The sequence below is a fragment of the Vipera ursinii genome (genome assembly GCF_947247035.1).
Source record: "Vipera ursinii genome assembly, chromosome: 1".
NCBI classification, from domain to species: domain Eukaryota; kingdom Metazoa; phylum Chordata; class Lepidosauria; order Squamata; family Viperidae; genus Vipera; species Vipera ursinii.
In genome coordinates this window covers 306029938-306053405 of record NC_139512.1, presented here as the reverse complement: position 1 = coordinate 306053405, position 23468 = coordinate 306029938, and the positions used below count along the sequence as shown (strand labels likewise).

General features: G+C 39.7%; 1 long non-coding RNA gene across 1 annotated transcript in view; it reads left to right on the top strand.

Annotated features, from left to right (window-relative positions):
* LOC310632037 overlaps nt 1–23024 on the top strand; it is a 173419-nt gene extending 150395 nt beyond the window's left edge. Inside the window, exon 4 of the long non-coding RNA XR_014490762.1 lies at nt 22962–23024. This is a non-coding gene — a long non-coding RNA (uncharacterized lncRNA). The remainder of the gene's footprint in view (nt 1–22961) is intronic.
* Nucleotides 23025–23468: the final 444 nt, after the last annotated feature.

Sequence of the window (23468 nt, the reverse complement as noted above, 5' to 3'; positions counted from 1 at the left end):
TATTTTACTCTCAAGCTTGATGGACTTTGCTTAAAACTTAAAGTGAAAGTGCGTCACAATTGTAAGTAAAAGATGGCGGCTAAACCTCCCCCTAGAACTTTTCGGAGTGCTGGAAATTCTCCGGTGCAACAACAATCATTGCTGCAGGCGTTGCATTCTCCTGATGTATTGACATCGAAGGATCTTGAAAAACATACCCAGTTAATTTTGGAGTCAATGGGTGTTAAATTTCTACAGATGGAGGAGAAACTGGAGAAATTGGAGCAGAGAATGGAAGAAAGGATGGAACAGAAACTTAGAGAAATGAAGGTAGACATTTTGTCCTCAGTGCAAAAAGTTGCTAAATGTGTGGAGGTGCTGGATGATCAAGTGCAAGATTTGATTCAAAAGAATGCTTTATTAGAAGCAAAAGTATTGGAAATGGAAGATTTAAAAGACAAAATCGACAGTGAACAGAGCTTGGCTCAATTTTACCAGATGCAGTTTGCTGTGAGAATTAGAGGCCTAAAAGAGAATATTAAGGAAGATTTAAAGCAGCTGGTTTCTGAGGCTTTTGAGGGAGTATTGAACCATCCAGCATCTGAATTAAAACAAGGTATGGACAAAGTGTTTCGTGTGAATTCGTGGATTGCTAAACAGAGAAAGTTGCCTAGAGATGTGGTGGTTTATTTTGTAAAAAGGGAAATTAGAGATGAAGTTATACAAGCTGCCTACGATACCAAAGTTGTGATTGCTGGTCAACAAGTTTTGGTTCTAAAAGAAATTCCTCCAAAGATTTTAAAGAGAAGGAAGGATTTTATATTTCTTGTGCAAGAGCTCAAGCAAAGAGATATAAGGTTCAGATGGGAGATCCCAGCTGGGTTGAGCTTCATGTATGATGGCAAAAGGTACTGTTTGAGTAATGTGAAGCAAGCGCATGATTTTTATAATAATGTCTTGAAAGTAACCCCATCAACACTTCTGGAAGCTGCAGAGGGATCTGGAGAAGGAGAACATCAAGAGGATGAAGATGCACAGATAGACGAGAAGGGTACAGGAGGAGTTCAAGCTGCAACTCTTTTGGATGATCTTAGAGAACAGAGGGTGACGCGTGCTGCCTTAAAACGCTCAAAAAAGGAAAAAAAATAAGATCAGTAGAAATCTATGGAACTTCCACAAAATATTTATAGTTAAGTGGTAGTTGTGTTTTTTTTTTAAAAAAAAAAAAAAAAAAAAAAAAGTTTTGGGATGCTATGTATGGTAATAGATTTTTTTTTTTAATTTGGAATTAATGGACAACTTACTACAGAGGAAGAGGAAGAAAGTTTTGTGGGTTAATGTGGGTTAATTTGTGTAAGAACTATTTATTAATGTGCAAATGAGAATATGTTAAGGTAATAGTGAATTGTGGAAGAATATAGATGGGAATGATGCTAGTTTTCTTTTATTTTAGTTTTTTATATATATTTAGTATTATTAAGGATTGGTTTACTATATACAAGCTAGAGAGTGATGGATTTTAGAGTTTATAATTGTTAGTATATGATTGTTTATGATTGCCTTTTAGATATATACCTTGTATTTTGCTCTGGGAAGTCGGGGGGGGGAGGGGGGAGGAGGGGAAGTGGAGGGGGGGAGGTAGGGGAGGGAGGAGGGGGAGGGGGAGGGGGGGAGATAGGGGGGAGGTAGGGAGGGGAGGAGGGAGGGGGAAGGTGGGTTTTTTTAAAGGAAAATTGTATTTTATAAAACTTTTCAATAAAAAAAAAAAAAAAAAAAAAAAAGAGCAAATAGGATCATCCAAAGAAAAGACACTTTTACCAAAGACTAACATGAATAAGACAATGAGTAACTTTCTTCTGCCTCTATCGATGATCAAGTCAGATTCTCTGTATGGTGCAGAGAATGAAACATTTTATTCTTTGCTTTGAGCAATCAAATATCTTGGCTTAGTCCACTGTTTCTTTGCTAAGCAATTATACAAAAAGGATTCTAAGGCCAAGATGCAAATGATTTACCCAGTGAGTTGCATCTGACCCAGCTTTTGTGCTTGGTCTCCCAAATCATTTAATTAGGCACCTTCAAAGGTCAATGTTTGGCTAATGAATCCTCTGCACCTGAGGTATCACTTTTGCTAATGAGCGGTAATAAAAAGTAGTTAGTTGACAAATGCAACCCAAACTCTGACATCGTTTCATTGCAACTGCTTAATAAGGGCCCTGTTTGAGATCAAATTCCTGCTTGTTCAGCTAAAGCCTTCAGTCTGCAGGCTCAGGGCTGTATGATGGGAATATCAGGTGCTGTAATATGGAAATGCTCGCCTCATCCTTTTTTTTTTGCAATATTGTGCAATTACTTAATTCATTTAACCAAGTGAATCTGATCACTCTGCCAACTGTTTCAAAAAATAAACCATGACACCAAGCACTCTGCCCCCTCTCAACCAAAATACTTGGATTACTCAAAAGAGTATCATTTTTCCTGGGATGGAGCTATTAACAGTTGCTTTGGGGATTTCAAAGAGCCCTAGATAATGTTACCAGCAGAGATTGCTTTGATATATGTCTCTTGTTTGTCCCGTACTATAGTGCTGATGAATACGATAGCCAAGTTCAAAATAAACACCAGCGATTATGAGAACATGGAAGATAAGTTGATGAAAGCAAGCATACTTTTTTCCTTCTTCAAGTAACAAGACAAGCTAAACCCCACACTTGTTAAATAATTACCATAAACTAGCCATTTATTAAATAAACAGGCCATTTGTCCAGAATGGCAGAGTGTCTTCTGCTTGTGCTTGTGCAGCGGGTTGGATTAGAACACCTCCAAAGTCTCTTCCAACTCTAAATTCTGTTAATTGGGTGTAATTCAGGAATTTTTGTGTTTGGGTTTGGAAAGCAGACCATTGAATGTACAATAATAGCACATTTATTTACTTGCATTGGATGATGGGAAAGATGTCATATGCAAGTTGACATTTTGATTGCAACATTGTGGTCTGCTGTGGATGCCACTGTACACAGTTTAGAAGGATGGGTTCCATTGATTTAGTCTCCCCAGAGCTGCAAGAACATTTTTTTAAAATAGAGTAGAATATTCATTATTGGCCAAGTGTGATTGGACATACAAGGATCTTGTCTCTGATGCATAAGCTTTCAGTATACATACCAGCAACAAAGTGACAAATCATAAATCATAAGATACAATCTTAAGTCATAAGATACAATCAATAAGTGATAGTCATAGGATATCAATAGGAGTAGGTAATATAAAGGTGAGAAGGATAATAGTAATGTGGTCCTACTACATGATTAGTTATCCTTAGGCATAAGACAGTGCTGTGGGAATTATGTGTTTAACAGAGTGATGAAACAGTCTTTGTGTCTAATTGTTTTGGCATGCAATGCCCTATAGCAGGCATGTCAAATTCGCGATGTCATGTAACGTCGCACGACGCATCTGGACTTTCCCCCCATTGCTGGCAATGGGGTGGGCGCAGTTTTGGCGTGGGCTGGCAGTTTGACATGCCTGCCCTATAGCAATGTCCTGAGGGGAGAAGTTGAAATGGTTTATGTGAGAGACCTATAGACATTTTCTCAGCCCTCTTTCTGGCTTATGCGGTATAGAGGTCCTCAATGGAAAGCAGGCTGGTTGCAATGGTTTTCTCTGCAGTCCTAACTACCTGTTGAAGTCTGTACCTGTCCTGTTTGGTTGCTGTACCAAACCAGACTGTTATAGAAGTACAAATGACAGACTCAATAATTCCTCTGTAAAACTGCATCAGCAGCTCCTTGGGCAGTCTGAACTTTCTGAGTTGGAACAGGAAGAACATTCTTTGTTGTGCCTTTTTAATGATGTTCTGATGGTGTCCATTTCAAGTCTTGGGAGATTATAGAACCCAGAAACTTATTGCCAGCATGACTAAAGAGATCATCTACTATTGGTTTCAAAGAATAATTGGTTCTGTCTAAAGTATAGTAATGTGGAAATAATGATACATCCAGTTGATGAACCACATCCCTTTTTCTCCTATTTCTCTTCAAATCATAAAAAAAATCTTTTCCTCTACTACATTTTTTCTAACTGTCTATTCCAACATGAGCATGAATCATGTGAAAGCTAGTATGGAGATTTTACAAAATCACAATTTTTCATGTCCTGGAAATTACTTTTTTAAGAGCATCCAGATTCCTTCCACTTTTTGTTCAACATTTTTAGCTGCTGGAATGTTCCTTAGGTATTGCCAGCCTATGGAAAAAACTGTAGAAGGAATGACCATTTTGCAACATATTTGCTCTAAACAGTTGGATTGTGATTTTACAGTTCAAAAGGGTTTTGAAGGAGAACAATTTTCTATTCAATTTGTCTTAATAATGGAGCTAAAAATGGTGAAGCAAATTGGGTACAAAGAGCCATTCCCATGATCACCCTCAGCAGCTGTGCAAATTCATTAGAATATACATTGTTTTATTGTTCTGCTTAAATTTCTTTCCTTGCTTTTAGCTAAATTATAGAATGTACACCTGGTGAAAATCTATAGTATCTGTTGAACACCTGGCCCTGTTATATAAGTTGCATGTTTATAAATTCTCTCTAATAATTCCTTTCATAGCAACTTATGCAGGTTTTAATTCATTGAAAAAAAATTTCATTAGTGTTTCTTCCAATATGTACATTGGGATTTAACTTCAAATAAATATATAATTAATTTGATGTAATAATTTTTCAAAATTGAAAGAGATATTAAACAAAAGAATATAAACATCTTCAAAAACTGGAACCCTTGGTTTCTATCAGTGTATCTTTACTCATTGTTATTATAAAAAGTAAGGCCTGGATATAACATCAATCTAATAATGCTTTTGTTTTATATTGCTACTGTTACAGTTGACCTCATTCTTGTCAAAAAGTTACAAGTAAAGCATGAAAATAAGTTTCAATAGAAGTAGTTGAATTCTATGCTAAATCATCTACTGCAATTTCTTTCTTTCTACTTCATTCTTCCATTTCACATTAGGCATTGGGTTAAAATGGATGATGAGCTTCTTTTAAGTATTTATATACTAGTTGAATGTTTTCTTCTGAGACATAAATAGCTGTCTTTCTCAAATGAAGGGAAATATACATGTTTCAGGATAATGTTGCAGGATCCAATCTGACTCGGTCACCTGGACCAGAGATTTATTTTTTACAATCTTTTGCACTCATCCTGGAGCCCATCTTCAAGAAACTTTTCTCTCTCCAAAGTAGTTGTTTTTACTTACTTCAGTTGCTATTGTTTTTAATGTTGCATGCCATCCAGAGTATTCTGGAGCTAGATCAGACATGTCAAACACAAGGCCCGTGGGCTGGATTCAGCCTGCGAAGTGCTTTCATGTGGCCCGCGAAGCCATCCTGGAAACAGTGAGGGAATGGCCCCCACTGCCTTGGCCCTGGCCCAGAGACCCTCCTTCTGCCAGAGACCCTCAGATCTGTCCCACTCCTGCCCAGGCCCCCATAGGTACCCTTGATGCAAACGATGTAGAGCTGGCTACGCCCACCCAGTAGGCCATGGCCACCACCTGGCTCCCAGAGGGCAACCGCAATGCTGATGCGGCCCTCAATGAAATTGAGTTTGACACCCCTGAGCTAGATAGTCCTCTCAGTTTAAGCAAACAAATAAACCCGGTTTCCAGTTGCTGGGTGTTTGTATGTAGATCTTTGGTCATTCGGGTTTTTCCCCACGTAGAATTGAAGGTATAAGAGCAACGTTTCGACGAAATCTCATCCGTCATCCTCAGGCTGGTGGCTTCAGCTTTGTTCTTCTGGGAGAAGAAGAGATTTCGTCGAAATGTTGCTCTTATACCTTCAATTCTACGTGGGGAAAAACCCGAATGACCAAAGATCTACATATATATATATATATATATATATATATATATATATATATATATATATATATATATATATATATATATATATATATATATATTTATATATATATATAAATTATTCAAATTGCTAATAAAGAATTTGGGAGGCTGAGATGATCATTTCGAACTTATTATGTTCTCATCAGTCAGTCATACCCTTTATCTGAGATTCGAACCTGGGCTGATTATATATTAGACAGTTGTTTTAACTTCCTGAGCCACAGGTTCTTTCTCTCTTTTATTAGCTAGAAGGCAAGGGAAATATGTGTTAAGAATTTGTCAAGGCTTTTTGAATGCACCTTGCTAATTAACTCTTTCTATATATATATATAGAGAGGGGTAGATGTTGCATTACATTTTGGACAATAAACTGACCACAAAGGCTGGATTTGCATAACAATATGTGTCGGGAAAATTTGTGGCTTAGTGTGTAGTATGAAAATAGTCAAGAGGTAAATTTTATTATTTATAATGTGTTTAGCTTTATTTGACTTAACACTTTATGAAATTTAATGTTAAAAGTTAAAGCAATCTTTACCAATGAAGTACCAAGTATGCTACTCAGCTTGAAAAGATAAAAAAGATTAGGAACTTAGCCAAACCTACTAATGGATCAACAACTAAAAATGAAAATTGAGATATAAAGGTATAACCACCAAATAAGAAAGCTTCAAAATAGCTTATATGTAAAAAAAATCAGAACATAAAAGGAATAAAAATAGATAATGCTATGGAGATGTGTAGAAATTGACTCAGAAACAGAACTTGTTAAAGATTGTATGATAAAGTGGGCTCAGAATATTCAAGAAGTTATTACAATGGACACTTGGGAAAAGATTTGGGTGAGGAACGTAAAATTTACGCAAGCTCAAAATTTAAGAGAGAACTTTTACAAAATGTTTTATAGGTGGCATTTAGATCCTAAAAAGCTTGCAAGTATGTATCCGAACTATCAACCTAAATGTTGGAGATGTGGTGGCGAAGACGCAACGTATTTTCATATATGGTAGACCTGTAAAAAGGTTAAAGCTTTTTGGATTAAAATCTGGTGGAATATGCAGAAGATATTCAAGCAAAGGATAAAGTTTTGTCCGCAATTGTTTTTATTGGGCATAATTACGGATACTACTGTTGTGGACACTAAGTTGATGTTGAACTTAATTACGGCAGCAAGACTTTTAGTAGGTCAATATTGGAAGAAGGAGGAACTGCCGACTATAGAAGAATGGACTCTAAAAGTTTCTGACTGGGCGGAAATGGCAAAGATTTTGTCTTATTTGAAAGACCATTCGCAACAACGTTATATTATGGAGTGGAAAAAGTGGATTGATTACATCCAGAACAAATATGGGACTAAAAAGTTTCATTTAGCATTTGTATAAGTTTTGATTTCATTTCATTTCATTTATTTGATTTCTATACCGCCCTTCTCCCTAGGGACTCAGGGCGGTTCACAGGGCATATATAAATAGCTATACAAAAATTAAAAGAGAATTAAACCATGCCCAATTAAAATACAGCAATAATAGAATAATAAAAACCAATTAAAAACCCATATTCCCCATCAGGCCAGACCAGCTAACTCAAACAAGTGGGTCTTCAACCCGCGACGGAAGGATCGGAGGTCCGATGCCATCCGGAGCTCAACCGGCAGTTGGTTCCATAATGCCGGAGCACCCACAGAGAAGGCCCTCCCCCTGGGGGCCACCAGTCGACATTCCCTGACCGGAGGCACCCTGAGGAGGCCCTCTCTGTGGGCACGCACAGGGCAGAGGGGAGTTGACGCCGGCAGCAGGTGGTCCTCGAGGTATCCCGGACCCATGCCATGTAAGGACTTAAAGATCATAACCAAGACCTTGAACCTCAACCGGAAGACAACTGGCAACCAATGCAGCTCGCGGAGCAAAGGTGTAACATGGGAGTACCGGGAAACTCCCAAGACAACTCTCGCGGCCGCATTATGTACCAGTTGGAGCCTCCGAGTGGTCTTCAAGGGAAGCCCCATGTAGAGAGCATTACAATAGTCTAGGCGAGAGGTCACGAGCACATGAGTGACCGTACACAGGGCATCCCAGTCCAGATAGGGCCGCAACTGGTGCACCAGGCGAACCTGGGCGAAAGCCCCCCTAGTCACGGCCACTATATGGTCTTCCAGGGTAAGTCGTGAATCTAGGAGGACTCCCAAGTTGCGAGCCCTATCCACGGGGGGTAAGAGCTCACCCCCCATAGAAAGTCATGGAACATTTTGAATGTCCCGGGATGCCGGAATGTACAGCCACTCAGTCTTGTCCGGGTTGAGTTGAAGTCTGTTCCTCCCCATCCAGACCCGAACCGCCTCCAGGCAATGGGACATCACAGCGAGGGCATCACTGGGGTGGTTTGGGGTCGAAATGAAAAGTTGGGTATCATTGGCATATTGATGATACCCAACTCCAAAACCACGAATGATCTCACCCAGCGGTTTCATGTAGATGTTGAACAGGAGAGGTGAGAGAACTGACCCCTGAGGAACTCCACAAACGAGAGACCTAGGGGCCGATCTCTGCCCCCCTGCCAACACCGACTGCGAGCGTCCCAGGAGATAGGAGGAGAACCACTGAAGAACTGTGCCTCCCACTCCCAATCCCCTGAGACGCCGCAGCAAGATACCATGGTCGATGGTATCGAAAGCCGCCGAGAGGTCTAATAGGACTAGAACAGAGGAATATCCCCTATCCCGAGCCCTCCAGAGATCATTCACCAGAGCGACCAATGCCATCTCCATGCTGTACCCGGGCCTGAAACCCGATTGGTAAGGGTCCAAATAATCCACTTCATCCAGGACCAGAGGGAGCTGATGCGCCACCACACTCTCAACAACCTTCGCAAGAAAGTGAAGGTTGGAGACTGGACGAAAGTTGTTCAATACAGCTGGGTCCAAGGCAGGCTTCTTGAGGAGAGGTCTCACCACCGCCTCCTTTAAGACGGTGGGGAAATAACCCTCACTCAAAGAAGCAGATATAACCGCCTGGAGCCAGCCTCGTGTCCTCTCCCTAGCTGCATAGACCAGCCAGGAAGGGCACGGATCCAATAAACATGTGGTGGAGCTCAGCCTCCCCATAATCCTGTCCACTTCATCAGGGGTCACAGAATCAAACTCCTCCCAAATAACATTGACAAAACCGCTCGTGTCCTGATCGCCAGACTCTGCCCAGCTGGAGTCCAAACCGGTCCGAATCCGAGCGATTTTATCCGACAGATGTTGACTAAATTCCTCGGCACGACCCTGCAAGGGATCCTCCTTCACCTCCTGATTAAGAAGGGAGCGAGTCACCCTAAACAAGGCGGCCGGGCGATTATCTGCGGACGCGATGAGGGTAGAGAAGTAATTACACCTCGTCACCCTCATCGCTGCGAGATAATACCTAATATAGGTTCTTAACCGCAACCGGTCGGATTCAGATCGGCTAGACCTCCAGCAGCTCTCTAGGCCCCGTTTCCGACGCTTCATCTCCCGGAGCTCCGCGGAGAACCATGGAGCTCATTGGGATCTGCACCGGGTCAGGGGCCACAAGGGTACAACCCGGTCAAGTGCCTCAGTGGCTGCCCTTTCCCAGGCTTCCACTAAGGCATCCGCCGAGTTGTGAGCAATGGAGGCAGGTGGGGACCCCAGCGCCGCTTGGAATCTATCAGGATCCATTAAGCGTCTGGGGCGGTACCATCTAATTGGCTCCATACCCCCACGGCGGGGGGTGGCAAAATGGAAGACCAGCCGCAGGAGGTGATGATCGGTCCATGACAGGGGCATAATAAATGGAGAGCCCCCACCAAGATCATCCAACCACCGTCCAGATAAGAAAATCAGGTCAAGGGTGTGGCCTCCCTCATGAGTTGGCTCAGAAATTACTTGCGCAGGTCCATGGCCGTCATGGAAGCCATGAACTCCCGAGCTAGCTCAGATGAGCCTCCCAGGGATGGTAGATTGAAGTCTCCCAAAACTATATGTTTGGGGAACTCAACCACCAACCCCGAGAGGATATCGAGCAGCTCGGGCAGGGCTGCCGCTGCGCGAATAGGCGAAATGTACACCAGCAGCAAGCCCAACTGCGCCCCAGAACCAAATCTCACAAAGAGAGACTCACACCTGACTATCTGAGGAACGGTGGTCTCCCGCGGACATGATGTAATATTAGTATTGCTTGTAGTCATTTTATATGAGCTAGAGTGCGATAGACTTAATAGTTTATTGTTGTTAACATATGGTTGTTTATGATTGTTTTTACTTTTATACCTTGTATTTAGCTCTGGGAAGTCGGGGAGGGGGGACGGGGGAAGGGGTGGGGGGAAGGATAGGGAGGGTTAGGAAGGGTTGGGTGGAGGGAGGGGGGAGGGATTGTTAAAGATAAAATGTATTGTAAAACTTTTCAATAAAAAAAAATGCTATGGAGATGTGCATAAAATGCAGTTTCAGCCAACCTTCATAGTCACACTCAATGGGATCACAAAACACCTCAACCTGATGCCTGTTTGAAAAGATAATAATAATAATAATAATAATAATAATAATAATAATAATAATTAATAATAATAATAATAATAATAATAATAATAATTAATAATAATAATAATAAAGTTGGAAGGGACCTTGGAGGTCATCTAGTCCAACCCTCTGCTCAGGCAGGAAACCTTATACCATTTCAGGCAAATGGCTGTCCAGTCTCTTCTTAAAAACCTCCAGTGTTGGAGCATTCACCACTCTGGAGGCAGGTTGTTCCACTGGTTAATTGTTCTAACTGTCAGGAAGTTTCTCCTTAGTTCTAGGTTGCTTCTCTCCTTGACTAGTTTCCATCCGTTGCTTCTTGTCCTGCTCTCAGGTGCTTTGGAGAATAGCTTGACTCCCTCTTCTTTGTGGTAGCCCCTGAGATATTGGAACACTGCTATCATGTCACCCTTTCTAAAGCAGAATTGGAGCAGCCTGTAGGATCGGGGTGGGGGTAGAGGGGAAGTAACATTGTTCCTTGCTGGAAACAAAGCAGCATATACAGTTTTTCACTGTAAAGCCAAGATGAATTTGTTTTGAGATTTTAGGTTTGGGAGAATAATTTTATGTTAATTGGTATCTCCTTGTATATTGTGAATCTTTGTACCAGAGTAATCTGCTCATTGACCAAAATGTAGTAACAGCTAACCATAAAAGAACTGTAATACCATAGTATGATAACTGCGTCAGCTGACAATAATTATTCTTTTTATAAGAAAAATAAATACTATTTTGGGGAAAATCCATCTGGACATGATAAGCCTAACTTCAGAGATAATTTTGTTTCTTTTGCAAAATATATCTTCTAGATTGAGAAAAATAAATGATCATTTTATTATAAATTATAGCTAAATCTTATGTTTAGAGTTAGGTATAAACTTCAGCCTTTAGAGACTGTTGAGAAATGTTGAGTAAGGCAAATGCAATTCTAGGTACAGATTGAATATTTCTAAATCAGACTGGGGGAAAAAACATTCTCTGTTCACATGTATGCTCCCTTCAGCACCATTGCTCAGTTAGCTTGGCACTTTCTTTACTTACTAATAGGACACACAATAATTCGCTATTTGCCCTCTCACAATCGTCATTTAAAAAGCTGCATTATGGCTCCATCTCCTGGCCTCTAAAAACACAGGAATATTTTCACATATTCATACAGGGAAGATCTGGATAACAGAGGCATTCTTTGGAAAAGCATTTACCATTAAGAGTTCAATCTAAAAAAAGGCAGAAGGTGAAAATATTTCTGTGAGAAAGGGATATTTCTTTTTAATGACACCACTAGAAAAAAAAGACTATTTTGCTAATAATCTTTGCACCAAAAGACCTGGCATTTTGCTAGGTTGTGGAAATTGTGGTGGACTTAAAATGCTTGCTCTGGATCAGTGCTATAGCTAATTAAGAGTCCCAATGTGGAGGAAATGAAAGTGATGAATGTACATGTCCGTACCTTTTGTGCAATCCTTGCATTGAATTGGGCATCTATCAAGCCATCTGCAAATGAACATCAATATTGGAAAGCATTTTAGGAACCTCCACCCAGATAACCACCTATCAACATTTAAAGAAACTCCAATGGGAGTTGTTTTTCCCCCTTTTCTTTTTCTTTGTTTAATGTTAGATTTATTTGATGTTGGACCATTTTTTTCTTTTTTTGTACACATTTTTTTTGGTTACTGTCGGATGTATTTTTTTCTGTTTTGCATTTTATTCTTGTTACAACAACAACTTTTTTATTGATTAGCCCTTGGGCCATATCAAAGTACAAAGTTCCAGCAACAAACCGTCACCAAAACTAGATAAAAGCAATCCGAAATTGAATTTGATAAAATACAATTTAAAATGGAATTAAAATACAATTTAAGTTAAAATAGTAATAAAATGCAAATTTAAGATATAGATAAAATATGGAAACATTATATTTCGGAGTCGCCCTTACAATCTACCCCAATCAGTCCCACATATGCAGATCTTAACTGGATCATTTTGTTCAAATACTGTGCTACATTGGATGTTATTTTCAAGTTCTGGCCGGACATAAGGTAAGTTATTTTGATATGGGGATCCCAATGGGTCATTCGTTTGGTATATAGACCAAGATACCTGTCTCTCACCCTCTTATACAAACAACAGTCAAATAGGATGTGAGCCAGGTCCTCTACCTCTGCCGCTCCGCAAATGCAGAGACGCTCATTGTACGGTATAGCATGAAATCTCCCATATCTGACCATTGTGTCAAGCTGTTCAAATCTTGCTCTCGTAAATATCTCCCTAAGATGTTTTGGGAGTTGTGACTTCAAATAACTGTCCACTTGAAAAGTACATTTGTATTTACTCAGCCATTTCAAGTTACCCACCTTACTAAGGATAGCTATATCAGTTTGTGCTTCTATATCCTTAATTCTTTGGGCAACTCTTTTTTTAGATTGTTCTCCTTTTACGCAAGAAACAGGAAGGCCACAGCTTCTTACAAAATTTGTTAGTTTGGTGATCCAGGAGATTTGTGATTGTAGTTTTATTTGCTCTAGTAGGCATAATTTGGGGAGTCTATCAGTCTCCATTTCATTAACTTTGCACCAGTAGTTATAAGCTCTAATTTTAGATAATGCCTGAATTGTATGAATTCCCAATTCAGCTCTAACTGCTGCATCAGATGTTCTTGGATCTACACCCAAAATGCATCTCAGATGCTGGGACTGTGTTCGTTCTAAAGCTGTGGTTGAATAAAGACCCCAAATTTCTGCTCCATACAAGAGCATTGTCGTAACCTTAGCCTTATAAACTTTGAGTAGTGGAGCTAGGGACCCTGGGTAACTATGATTCTTTAGTTTGAGCAATAAATTCAAACGGGCTTTTGCTCTAAATGTACTTCGTTGATGATGGCAGGCCCAAGATCCAGTCTTGGAAAAAGTTACTCCCAAATATACAAAGGTATTAACCTGTTCAATTGGTTCACCGTCTAATTGCCACTTATGTCTGTGATGGTTTCTTCCAAACACCATTATTTTCGATTTGGATTTGCTAATAATTAGGGAGTTATCCTGGCAATAAGAGCTGAATCTTCTTAATAGCCTACGTAATCCTACTTGTGAGTATGATAATATCATATCATCAGCATAAAGCAAGCTGTTACAGTAAGTATTTAGGATCATCGGCATGTGTACCATGGTATCCTTCATTAACCCTGGCAAATCATTGATGTATAAATTAAATAATAATGGGGCCAGGATACACCCTTGCCTTATCCCTTTATTTGTGTGAATCCTATTAGTCAGGGCCCCATTAACCCCATACCGCACCCTCAAACAGGTACTTGTGTAAAGGGCTTTAATCAAAGCCAGAAGTCTGGGTTCTATTTTAAGAGATGTCAATTTACTCCATAGTACGTCTCTATTTACCATATCAAATGCTGCTGTAAGGTCTATAAAAGCAGCAAACAGGGGTCTCCTCTTATAGGCATATTTGGCAATTAGATGGTTCAAAACAAAGCAGTTATCAATAGTAGATCTGTTTTGTCTAAAACCTGCTTGTTCTTCTGTGAGGATGTTGTTTTCCTCTACCCAGATTTCAATTCTGTTCAAAAGGTACCTAGCATATATTTTTGCTACAATGTCAATCAGGCTGATGGGCCTATAATTACTAGGATCCTTTTTATTCCCTTTTTTATATATAGGGACAACTATTGCCATCTTCCACCAGTCTGGTATATGGCAGGTGTTATTTATGTGTGTAAAAAGACCTGCTAATACAGGGCCCCACCAGTTGGGAAATTTCTTAAATAATTCTGCTGGTAAAAAATCCTCGCCTGGGGCTTTATTGCTCTTTAAGCTTTTAATGATGGACTGTATCTCCTTTTCTGAAACTGGTGGCCAAGGGGGGAGGGTTCTCGGATTTACCAAATCACTGTTTAAAAATAATTTCTTTACCGGTTCGGTGGGGGCAAACAAGCACTGATAATAATTCTCCCAGTCCGCAGCAGAGATTGGTATGTCAAATGCAAATCTCCGTTCCTTCAGAATACCTGCTAATGAGTGCCAAAATAATACTGAATTATGACTTCTGGCAGCCAACTCAAGTTCTGACCAGATTGAAATGGCAAAACGTTTTTTCTTTAATGTTATAGTTTTTTTATATTCCCTTCTTGTGTGCAGCATCTTAGCTTGTATATGGGCAGTAGGATTCCTCTGGGCAAGCCTCATGGCTGCCTTCAATTTCTTTTTCTGTCGCTGGCAATCAGGATCAAACCAGCGAGGTCTACCCACTTGGGCTCTTTTTGTAGTAGGTTTAGCTGTTAGGTGTTTCTTCAGTATGTTACACAGATTGGAGAATGCATTGAAGGCTGACATCCAGTCAGTAGTAGATGACTGTATTGTTCTAGCCCACTTAGTAGCATTCTCTGTTTTAAGGCATTCTAATATTGCCTTAGTATCAACTTTGGCCCAAATTAACCTTTTATTTTGGGTCACCTCTACCTTTTTGGTGAGCCATCTGTCAGCCATGTTATATGGTCTTAAATCTGAGCGGCCTCGCAATGTCACACTTATAGGCTGATGGTCGCTATTGTCGCTAAGGTGTACTGTGACCTCTGAGAAGAGGTCAGCCTTATCTCTAGACACACAAAAGAGATCCAGTACACTACTTGAATTGGCTGAGTGGTATGTATAAGGGTATGTATAATTCTTGTCCTTACCTCCCAAAATTTGGAGATTACCCTTAAAAATTAAGGAGACTAGGAGCAGGCCAGCGGCATTACTTTTACAGTCTCTTGAAAGCCACTGAGGATGGTTATCAAAGAACTCCCCTGGGATTCCCTTCTTCTGGGCAAGCTCATACAGAGAGGGACCCAGTCTAGCGTTCAGATCTCCTAATAATACCACTATGGACTGAGGGTACAATATAGATAAATCTTCTAAGATAACTTCCAAGCCCATCCAATATTCAAAATTATAGTGCTGGGATGTGCTTGGAGGAATGTACACATTTACCAATATTAACTCAAACTGGTCATATTCAAATTTGACAGCTAGAAAGTACGGATACTTATCTTCGTTATATAATTTCTCTCCCTGCCATTGCAACTCTTCCTTTATAAGAATGCATAGCCCACCAGAGGGTCTCCCTTTGTTCTTTGTTTTTAGGGCTGGGGAGGCCCATCCCTGAAAGCCTGGCAATTGTACTGGTTCATCCACTTCGGTTAGCCAGGTTTCTTGAAAGGCTATTACGTCAAATCTAGAAAGAAAGCTCATTAGTCCACTATCAACCATCCTTTTCTAGCCAGCTATGTTCCAGGTCATCAACTGTATGGGGTTCTCAGAAGCAACGTGGTCTGACTTGGTTAATTGGCTAGATGGTGGAAATGCCAGATGTCAACTTGACAATGGAGCTGGGTCAATATCATCTAAGCTTCCCATATAAACACAGTTGTTGTGAGGTTCGATATTTCTCCTCGTGGGTTGCAGAACTTGTTGTTGCTCCTCTATATCTCGGTTGCCAGTGTGTCTCTGCTCTTGCTCCAAGAATGATTTTTTTTCCAAAGAGCAGGTACTCTGGCTTAAGTCAATAAATGTAGATTTATGTCCATTTTTGGAGGGGCATGGCTGAGGGTTCATCTTGTGGAGAGATGTTGTGGGAACTTCTAAATCAAATGAGGATGGAAGCTGGATTATGTCCTTAGTGTTTGTCAGCTTAGGGGGCACTGTGTGATGAAGCCCTTTGTCTTTCAGTTGTTTCTCAGAGGCTGGGTCAGTCAGTGCAGTTACTCCACTCTCAGCCTGTGTGACAACACCTTTTTTTACTGTTGAGGTAAAGGCAGATTGTTGATTAAATATCTTGTCACAAGGTTGCGTGTTTAGTGGATCCAAATTAAATAGAGGCTTTGCTGTAGATTGGGTTGTTGTCAGTGCCTCTTTTAGGTCGTCCAATCTTTGAATGATGTTAACTTGCTCAGGTTCTGGCAATGCACTGAATAGGTCAATCAACATTTCCTCTGGCACATCCTCAGCAGTTCCTGCAGCTGTGGGTAACACAGTTCGTATATTGCTTCTTTGCTTTCTCAGGGTCAGTTCAGTTGCAGCAGCCTCAGGCTTAGTAGTGTGAGGGCTGTTGCAGCTAGATTTAAAGCGACAGTTCCCTCTTGGTGACGCTGTTTCAGGAGTGGGCACACTTTTTCTGAGCAAAAGACCCTTATTGGAAATATAGAGAAAAAGCTCAGAAAGGGCTTCATTCTGAAGAGCATGGAGGGAATTGTGGGCTGCTTGAATGATAGGAGAATTCTCATACATTGTGTTCTTGCTGGCAGCCACTCTACATGTAGTAGATCTATCAGAGTGGATTCACAGCGGAGCAGCTGGCTCAGGGACAGCCTAATAGCTTTTCTATTGCTCCAACGCCCTCTGTTTACTCTCTTGTCATAAATTTGCAAAGTAACCTGGTTAGTTTGCAGACTGTAGTTATATTGGTCATCTCTTAGACCTTTGCCTGATTGAGTGTTTTCTCTGTAGGTGTTCAAATTTTTGGGAGGAGAACAAGGTCCTTCTCTACTTTCACATTCTGAGTTAGCCATCCCATGTCTGCCCATGGTTATCCTCCCAAGTCCTTCCACAGTATTTGGGTGGCTCCTAACAAACTCTGCAAAAGACTCTTTCAGACAATCAACCTTATCCATGACAATTGACAAGAGATTATATATTGAGTTTACAGCTTGGGCTGTAAGCAAACATTGTCTAGAGAGGAAGTCTGTCACATTTTCCCCCTTCAAATTTGCTACATCTCCCTCCTGTGTAAATGAGGCTGTTGCCAGATTCCAAGCAGGGGAGCCATTCTCCAAGAGGGAGGAGGACAACTCCACATGCTGTCTGCTCTCCAGTTCAGTTTGTAAGTCCCATTCCGATGAGTCACATAAATTAAATTTATCTGATAAGGTGCCTACGAATGAGTTACTTACTGGAGCAGACTGTCTGTTTGCAATATAATCCTCCATTTTCTGCTGCTTCAAAGGCTTGGATATACTTTCTGCTGCAGAGTGCTGTCTCTTCCTTCTTTTCCACATTCAGGTTTGTTAAAACAGGTTTAAAAATAAGTTTAAAACTATGGTTTAAAAAGTTGAAATGGGTTAAAAATGGGTTTAAAAAGTTTAAAAGAGGTAGGTTAAAATACAATATTAAAAGAGGTTAAAAAGTTAAAATAAAAATAAAGTAAAATAAAATAAAACCTTTACTTTTGGAGGAGCTCTTTACAGCCTTTGCTGCCTCTCCACCATCTTGGCTCCGCCCCCTCATTATTCTTGTTGATAAAATACAATAAATATTTTTTTTAAAAAAACATAGGAACTCTAATGAACAATCAAATTGCAATCATGGATTTTCTTCATATCCAAGGATTTGAGTTTGGCTGACAAGTTTGGCACTTGGAAGGGTATAAGGCATTCAAGCCTACTGATGAGGCAATTGGTGAGAAGGGTGAGAAAAATTTTGGTTCAAATTTCTTTACATCTTATCGTGAAATTGGCCTCCTATTGTGAATAGCAATAGCACTTAGACTTATATACCACTTCACAGTGCTTTATAGCCCTCTCTAAGTGGTTTACAGAGTCAGCATAGTGACCCCAACAATCTGGGTCCTCATTTTACCGACCTTGGAAGGATGGACGGCTGAGTCAACCTTGAGCAGGTAAGGATCGAAAAAATCTAATTCCTGACAACGTGAGCAGAGTTAGCCTGCAATACTACATTCTAACTATTGCACCTATCACGAATAATCATAATTGCATAGGAAACTGTATTTCTCATTCACTTCCCAAGTATATAGTATTACCTATATTGCCCATTGCCTGCGGAAAGTTAGCATGACAAACAAAAGGATGCTTACTTAGAGTTCTCTGTGTAAGAAAATCTTCAAATGAATATATTCATATAATCATTAGATGACAGCAAAGAGGCAACGATGATTGTCATGCAGTGGTCATCCAGTTTTGTGCAGCTCACATGTACAAGTATTGCAAGTGCTGGTTGGAGACTGTCAGTGAAAATCAGATTTTTGGCTGAGAACTGTTAGGTTTAAATCTAAATTAGAATTCAATTATATTCAATGAAAATTTAATTGCGTCTGGACCTTCTTTTCCTACTTTAGAAATAAAAACCACACGATTATATAAAATTATTATGTAGTGTTTATACCTATGTATGGATTATGCATCATTTGGATTAAATGATTCATGGTCCTACCACTCTGCTTTTCATTTTGTAGTCTTTTAGCCACAACATGAACAAATAGTTCCCCTTTTTAATCGTTGTACTGTATGTGTTTACAAATAGTATCAATATGAGGTAGAGAACAAGGTTTTATGAAGCTCTGTAGCATGGACTTTGGTTCATAAAGGCTGGTGCTGAATAAAATGGTAACCTTAAAAGGAAGACAGGATTATTCTTGTTGCTATGAATCTGCACAGCTTTTTCTCTGGAATTTATTATACACGGCACTGTTCCAGTCTGCCCAGCAGGTGGTAATATTTGTCAAAATGTATTTCAAAACCATCCCGTAGCTGCAAGTGAGCAGCAAGTCTTATTCAACATCTCCAAAACCAATGCTGGCAAGTGTTTGTTCTTATTTAATTAAAATGTTGCCCAAATTACTGATCAAAGGATTGGAGAATGTTTATTCTGTCAATTAAAACAAAAACTAATTTTTATTATGTTTTCCCAGTATACCATAAGAAATAGACATTAACAGTGATAATAACTTTAGTGTGAAATACGGTTACCTTACCTGGCCATGATCACCTGGGTATTTGCAACCCAGATATGGGGACCCTAGGAAGGAGTGCCATGAAATGTACCAACTCAGACTTCCTCCAAAGCAGGGGTGTTCAAAAGTTTGGTATTGGAGAATTTAACTTTTTAATAAACCTGTTTTGCTTCCAGAAAGACACAACAATGCATTGTGTTGTGGAGATAGGTGTGGATTTTATCAAAAGAAAGACCAAAACACTGCAAAGAACCGTGTTTATTGCAATGATTATTAGGTGTCTCCTTCACAGGAGACAGGGATCCCAAACAATGGGAAAGCAACATTATTTATAGAATATGAGGGATACAAGACAGGAAATCCTAGGGATCTGGTTTGCTGGCCAGTCTGAGGAAGCTGGACAGGACCTTGTGGATATGTTTTTGTGTGTGTGTTTGAGTCAGTCAGTTGACTTCTGGCAACTTCCTGGACAAGTGCCTTCAGTGTTCTTGGCATGATTTTCTGAAGTTGTTTGCAACTGCCAGCTGGTTTTGTGCCTAAGGTGGTATAGAACTTACATTTTCTGGGTTTCTAGACTGATGCCTTAACCACTTTGTATACCAAACTGGTTCTCCTTATTGTGTACTTGGGGATATTTCTATTGCTAGGCAAAATGGCGCTTTCAGGAGGTCAGCAGAACTGGGGAAGTCCATTGTTAAAGGAGATGGAATGTTTAGGTCATCAGCTAAGAGAGGACAGGCCTTTGTGGTTTCTTTAAATTGTAATTCCCTTGTTTTAAGGGTGCCCTTAAAGAACCATGTTGCTGATGAGGAGGCTATTATTCTTTGGTTTGGGTGGGCTTGCAAGAGGATTTTATCTGGGGGAAAGGAGGGTTAATTTAGGTCTGATAAATTAGGCAAAGTGATGAACTGAGTTTGACCTTAGTCATATCTAAAAGACAGGGATGAAAAGCATCCAACCTATATTTTTGTTAGATTTTTCTCTACTACAGTAGAGAGTTTGGCTCCTTTTTTATTATTGTAATTGATAAAACAAAGAATGATTGCATTTTTATCAGGGATAAGCAACTCTGGGCCTATAGCAATAATATAATCAAGGAATCTCCTAGTTGCCCAACCAAGTCTCTAAATTTGTGGGGAAAGGAAATCCTTTTAGTTAAAAAAAGTTACAAAGGAATCATTCTGCAATTCATTGGGAATGTTAAGGTATATACAAGCCTTTCTCAACTTATATCAACCAAGTGTTTTAGTGTGCAATTTCCACCACATACTGTACTGCCACTGGTCATGCTGAGACCCAGCGTGATGTAGTTCTAAGGTGCTGGACTAGGAACAGGTAGACCTATGTTCTGGTTCTCCTTTAGGCCTGGAAGTCAGCTGGGTGACCTTGGACAGGAGACACTCCATCTCAAATCTAATTAATACCATGTAAGAGAGACACTAAGAAGAAGAATTTCCATGGGTCATGATAGATGTAATTGAGAGAACATCTGGTTGGGAGAGGCTAATATGCAACATAGTGTGCAGACTGCAATCTGGTAATCCTAATCCTACTCTGCTTCTATAACTGTTCCAAGAATTTGATTCATGGCAAACAGCAACACAGTCACACATGCTAGAACATCCTTCAGCTCCAGGCTTTCAACATTCTGTGGTACCTGTAGAGGCATTTTTTTTACAACTGATCCTTGCCATTAGATCCATTCAGAAATACATTTGTTTATATTTAGTTTACCTTAGAAACTCCCAGAATTGCCCTTATTTTAGACTTACCTCTTTATACATCCTGTGGTGGACATCAATTTGCCCCTCAGTGTATAAAAGTTGAACTGCAACCCAATTCAAGATTATTACAGGAAGGAATCAAACAGTTTAATGATACACATTTGCCATTTCAAGAGCGTTACCTAAATCAGAATGTGAATTGAAGTAACTGTAACAAAACATAAAGAAAACTCAATCAAAGTACTATTATATAATGGTAGGAAATGATAAGAGGAATAAAACAAGGCAATACAATGTGAATAAAAAGGATCACCAGTACCGTAAAGTATTCCAATTCCTACACTGCATTTTTCAAGTCCTCTTCCAGCCTTCTCCTCTTAAAAACATCCAAACTTTCTGAGCTATTCTAACTTTAGCACTGATCTGTTAAAAGCTTCCATTTGAATAGATAAAAAAAGTTGCTCAAAATCTTCCATTTCCAGCAAGGAGCAAAGAAAGAAGTGGGAAATGAAAGGGAAGGTTCACTGGAATCAAAAAAGAAAGAAAGATGAAAGTGACAAAGTATAGCGAGTGAAGCTATTTCTGTAATACAAACAGAACTAGACCATAGGTGGACCCTGGAGTTTTTGCTCCATCTATACCTGTCCTGAGTCTTAGCTTTGCAATTTACTACTATCATCTTTCATTGGAATGCAGGTCACATTGAGATGCATTTTTCCCCAAAAGAAACCATATAGGTTACGGTTTCACTACCTGCTGTGTAGCTTGATGGCTTCCCTTTGCTTGTTTTGTCCTCTCATTAGATGCACTATTACCCGACTTCAGCAAAAACAATTTGTACATCCGGCAAATATTAGAGGCTTTTTCCATTTCGATCCAAGATGGCCACCAGTCTTGTTTCCTGAGCAAAATAATTTCTCATACCTGGAAGGCCTGGATTAATAACTGTAACAATAGCAACAAAAACTCTACATAGTACTGATTCCCCTCCCCCCTTTTATCCTTGCCGAAACCCAGTCTGTATTGGTAGCTCAGTAGAAAATACAATGAGTTTCATATCTGAATCTAGATTTCCCTATGCAACATTTATTATCTATTCCTCAGATAGATGTTACTTTGAAAAGCAGCATGGAAGAATTAGTAGATTTTCAAAGAAAAGGACTAACTTTGTTCTCCTCTGTTCATAGAAGAAATCAGAATTTCTTCTGATATTTGCTAGGGCTGTTTCATTGTTTGTTCTAGCATTCTTTTCTCTCCAGCACCTACATCTATAGACATTAAGCAGTCTTTTGAAGAACAGTCCCACAACTTTCTGGTCCATTGACTTGTGACATCACCGTTGATTTATTCACTTTTAAACCTTGCTAAGCACATTGATTGTGCTTAGATTGTAAGCCGCCCTGAGTCTTCGGAGAAGGGCGGGATATAAATGGGATTAAAAACAACAACACCTGTATATTTGATAAATTGGGAGTAGATTAATTGCAAACCTGCAAGTTATATTACGTTTTGTTTCAAACTTGTTCCATTGATTTCCTAACTGGGGTTCCTGGCAAAGACATAGAATTAATTCGTCTTGAGCCCAAGAACTGATTATGAATGCAGAATATACAAAATTCCCAATCTTTCTGTACAAAAATACCTAATTTCTTACTCCCTGGAGACAATTTTAAAATGGGCAGAAACTGCTTCTTTTAGGCTTCTGCCATAATTTGTTTAATTTCATCTTATTTAAATCTCCATTATTAGTAAGTGAAAATAGTGGGATCTACTTTTGCTAAATCATAGTATAATTTCCTTATTCGGGCTTAATGTGAAGTATGACTCCATCAACAGAACATTGTAAAGTGGGGGTCTTTTTGTGAGTATGATTAAATGAATATAATTAAGCAAAATATAAAGAAACCTATCACAAATTTGTTGATAGGTATATTGTATATGAATCCTTTTCTTTTATTTCTTTTAATATCACAAGTGATGAATTGTGTATATTACAGATATTGTATAAACAGCACTACACACAGAAACACACACATTGTATATTGTTTGACAGTAAATTATTGCTATGTCTTTCTTTTCCATTTCCAGCTCCTCCTCTTCATATTCCTTCTCTGCCAGTTACTTAAGCAGAGTGTACATGGGATCTTTCTTCATTTTATCTCCACAAGGAGGAGGTAGGTTTTTTGTTGTTAGCTGCGAAGTCGTGTCCGACTCATCGCGACCCTATGGACAACATTCCTCCAGGCCTTCCTGTCTTCTACCATCTTCTGGAGTCCATTTAGGCTCACGCCTACTGCTTCAGGGACTCGCAGGAGTCTTCTCCAGCACCATAGTTCAAAGGCCTCAATTCTTTGGCGCTCAGCCTTTCTTATGGTCCAACTTTCACTGCCATACATTGCAACTGGGAAGACCATAGCCTTGACTATACACACTTTTGTTGACAGGGTGATGTCTCTGCTTTTTAGTGTGCTGTCTAGATTTGCCATGGCTTTCCTTCCCAGGAGCAAGCGTCTTTTAATTTCTTGGCTACAGTCCCCATCTGCAGTGATCTTGGAGCCCAGGAAAACAAAATCTGTCACTACCTCCATTTCTTCC